This window comes from Pinus tabuliformis, chromosome 5_1, assembly GCF_031772625.1.
Source record: "Pinus tabuliformis cultivar Carrire ecotype Pingquan chromosome 5_1, CPIR1, whole genome shotgun sequence".
In the NCBI taxonomy this organism is placed as follows: Eukaryota; Viridiplantae; Streptophyta; class Pinopsida; order Pinales; family Pinaceae; genus Pinus; species Pinus tabuliformis.
The window spans coordinates 450,119,297-450,123,965 of record NC_142305.1 but is presented as its reverse complement, the minus strand read 5'-3'; positions in this window follow the sequence as shown (position 1 = coordinate 450,123,965).

The window sequence follows — 4,669 nt, the reverse complement described above, 5'->3', positions numbered from 1 at the left end:
GGTTGCATCAACCCTTTGCATGATTTCATCTATATCACATTCAACATCAAACTTTTGGATAGAATTATTTGTATCATTTGTTGCATCAATCTTTTCTAGTAGCTCCTCTGCCTTACAACTTGCTCCAACATTTTGGACGAGTTCATCGATATCACAAATTGCATGGATCTTTATGTATGGGACCCTCTGTGTGACAAATTGCATTGACTGTGGCTATAGATGTTGCATCAAGCATCTCATCAATATGATCTTTTCCTTTCTCTTATTTTTATTTGAAGTGCCTCAATAAATTGATCCTTCATATCTAGCTCACTTTGAAGATCATTTACTGATTGTAGTGTGTCAACCATGTGATCAACCATGTTTTGTTTATGATGTAAGCCCTAATCAAGTGCTTTAATTTGATTTTGTAATTCATGGTTGTAGTCAAGCAAATTTTTTATTTCTTGAGAGGCGTTTGGTAAATGCTTTCCTACTTTAACCATTTTTCTCACACTCACTTGTCACAGTCACTTGCACTTTGTTTCTTTCATATGCCAATGGCTTGATTTTAAGTCACCTTAGGATGTTGGGTACTACCAATTATGCACTCGAAAGCGATTTTTACAATGATTTGATAATGAGAATGACTTGACTGGTGAGCTCCTTATTCAATTTCAGATAGGTCTTGATGGTAATTTTCACAATAAAATTCTATGACTTATCATTCAATTTTTACAAATCAACTAGCACTTTAATGGTTCAAAAGACTAAAGTATTTGACATTGACAATGCTCCACACCTTATTCCTCCATGTGCATTTTGCAATTAAATGCCAAAAACAAGACAACAACAAATGTACGCATCGAAGAAACCATACACAATGACAAGTGTCCTTAGACCTCCTTATTCAATTTTGGGGTGGTATATGATAGTGGAAAAATTATGAATTTATTATGATATTGTAATGTCCTAAGGTATTTTTTTGCCCTAGGGTTCCTCTGTTTGCTAGGGTTATCATAAATCCACAAGATCATACAACAACAATATTCATTTATTCAATAGTGTACAACATTGAAAATTCACAAAATTTCCACGGTAATAAATATCTCCAGCAGTGATATTATTCTAAGAATAGATTCCATCAACCATTAAAACATAATCTTGATTTCAAGATCAATATTTAGTGCTTCAACCAATTTCACTATGACTATTGTAATTTAACTTGCTTTCTAAAATCTGGTAGCCAATAATGTACTGTAACAACTCATTATCTACTTGTTGCTATCAAGGGAGGCATGTAGCAGTACCGGCCAATTCCATGACTCCAACTGTCCATTTCTGCCTTGCTTGAGTTAGTGTTTGTTGTTCCAAACTTGGTCTCACCAAGGGTTCGACAACCTGTCTCTACTCTTACAAGTCTGCGGCTTGAATTTTGGTTTGCAACGTTGCGAATGTCTACGACACTGTGGCTGTTTGCAGCACTACAGATATCTGCGGCTGCCTTGGGATACCCCAATTCGTCCAATCAATGAGTAGTAAATTTGCTTGGAATGCTACTAGTTTTGCTGGTCCAGATAGAGCTGTTTAGAGCCCAAATCCACGATTTTCCAAGACAAATTATAACAGTAAATGAATGGAGAATGATGGACTACTAGGGTGGAATCTTTCACTACAAAAATTAGTAGAAAGAAGGGGTCTTAAAACGCTCAGAGCCATAGCTTAAGAAAGAAGATATATTTGATCCAAAATGATTCCAACTCTCCTCTATTTATTGATTCCCTCACAGGGTTTCTCAAATGTGAGGGGTTGCAAGTGAAACCCCCAATTTGGGCCTTTTTCCCCTAGCCGACCCATAATTTAACCAATGTTGCCCCAAACGTTGGATAAATGGGGTTTCCCCCCATTATCAAGACAACAGCCTAGGGGATAATTAATTAAATAATTCTGTCTCTATGGAAATTAATTAGAAAGGGACATTACAGTCCCCCCCTTCCTGACATTGTTTGTCTCCAAGCAATTGCAAGTTTGGGTGCTACAAAAGTTGCCCCCCTACTTTCCAGAATGAGGACTTCTCATTTTTCAACTCCATTTACAAATCAACAATTCTGTGTTCGTATGGGTCAGTCTCCTTTTTCACATTTGATCCCGTTCCATTCTCCATTTTGTTTGTGTGGTTCGTTTGGTTGGATCCCCCTTAGGCTATTCCATCCCCCTTAGGTTTAATCTCCTTTTGCACATCCTCAAGACAAGCCTTGAGAATTTTTGACTCTCTCTACAACTACCAATTTCTGTTTTGTACTATCTAGAGTAAGTGCATACTGTTGACCAACTTCAGCAACCCTTCTCATTTGATCCAAGAGAACCCTCACCTGTTCTTCAAGACGTATAATCTTTTGTTTATATGACTCGACTGAAGCACTAGCTTATTGTAATTGCTTTGTTGTCTTCCTTATTTTAATAAGAAGAGAACTTTAACCCTGCTTTGCCTTCATACATTTTGATACACGCCTGTTATTGTACTCACCTCTCTCTGTTAGCTGCTGAAGTAATTGTTGATTTTGAGTTTGCATATCTTCATAAGCTTGCCCAGTAGTCTCAATATCAGCTATATTGGCTTCTACTTCATTTTTAGCTTTCATAGCTTCAACGAGTCCTAATATGTACTTCTTTCCATCATAAAGATTTTGCTTTGAGTCAGCTAACTCAACTTTATCAACAACAAGGATTTGTTGGCAGATTGCCTTAGCTTCATTCGTTGTTTTGAATTGCAATTCCAAACTGTGTACATTGATGGCCTAGTTTAACTTATGCACCTGTGCCCAATCCTTATCTTTTGCCTGCCTTGCTTCCATGACATCCAAGTCCATGTAATTCTATTGTGATGTATAGGATCCTTTTGTATACAACAAATTATGATTATGAGAAGTTGTAATCCTAACGTTATGTATCCTCATACAATAGGTTATCCGAGGCTGATCATTGAATATGTTGTGCTCGATAACAGTTGACCTGTCCCAAGAACGAGTGCCCATTCCTGGCTTAATTTCATACCACTCTTGTTGTCCGTACATCATAGATTTTTCTGCACACCGATTCCATCCATGAAGAGAAATTTGAACAGGATTCTGACCCTCCTCAGCTTGTCTTTGCCACCCAAAGGCACCATTATGGGCAGGGTTCCCATCTTCATTGCCCCACATATGATATGGAATTCTAGCATGAACCATATCTATTAGGGGCTTCTGTCCTCTAAAAAAAGGTTGACTTGCATGTTGTTGTATGATATTATGGAAGACTCCAGGTGGATGTTCACTCGATTGATGGTGAAATGGAATAGAAAGGTTACTTGACCCAGGTCCTTGAGCGTCTGAATTTCAATTTCTCATTAGCTCATTGAACTTACCTCTAGTAAAAGAGGCACTAGTCTTGCAATTAGCTCTTCCTTGATCCTTAGAACTATGCCCCTCTTCACAATCATCATCATTTGGACACAAAACAAAAGGATTGTCAATCCTTGGTCCAGAAGGTCGAACATGAAAAGGTGTACATTATTGTACAGGAGGTCCATCTGACCTAGAATTTGAGGTAAAATGAAAGCATCTTGGCTTAGTAATAGTCATGTTATATGAGTGATAAGAAGTTTTAGGCCTTTTATTAGACACTAAGAAATGTCCCAAAGTGAAAAACTGTTTGGAATAATGATCAATACCAGAAGCATCACCCAGTAGCCCAGTAACTGTCGAGTCCATGGCATGCATTGATGGAGTTTTGGAGAACCTATCACCTTTTAAATCATTCAAGTGAGAGCTCCAAACTCTGTTTGTATTGCAAACCCTATTTCTATTTTGAGACCTACAACTACAATCTTTATTGTCCTTGAAAACAATTACAGACTCTTTGTCTCTCATTTTATTTGGATGATATGAATGTTGTCCTCATCTATCTGAATCCCCGACATGATCTACAGTTCTCCCTGCCCTTGTCTCTCCTCGCATACAAGTGTTGGGATGTAGAATTGGCACCTTTTTACACCTATTTTCCTTACCTTTTCTTAATAGTTTGACTCTCAAAGCCATACCTTATCAGTCTGACAATCATCATTAACTAAAGTATGTTTCCTTTTTGTATGTCATCCTTATTACTTATTTTTGCTCATAATTTGACATAGAGGCTAACTGCTTTAGACAATTTTAACAATAAATTGCCAAAGGATTGTTACAGGCTCTATGGCTTGTTGAGGTGCTGTTATAGGATTATATCTCCCAGTTTTGCCTCGCCAAAAATGGAGCGAAGACCTTGTTGACGCTGTTGATACACATTGAACTCTTTTTGGACATGTTGTTCTCTTGTGTTTAGTAATGAAGATCGATTTGGGAAGATACTCGGTCAGAGCTAGCTTGACCATCCAAGGAGATACTTGTGTTGGAAATACTGAGGGGGGGGGGGGGGGTGAATCAGTATTTCTTTTCAATTGTTATTTTTACCAGTTAAATCAATTATATTTAGAACACAAAATGAACAATAGGAATAAATGCTTTTATTAATATAATCTTTACAATAAATCAGGTACAATATATATAGGGCTCAACCCATTTCCAAGCACCAACTTGGTCTTCTGTAAGGCTCCAACCTCTAGGGCACCAACCCTGTCTTGTCAAGGCACCAACCTTTGATTTAGGACCACCAA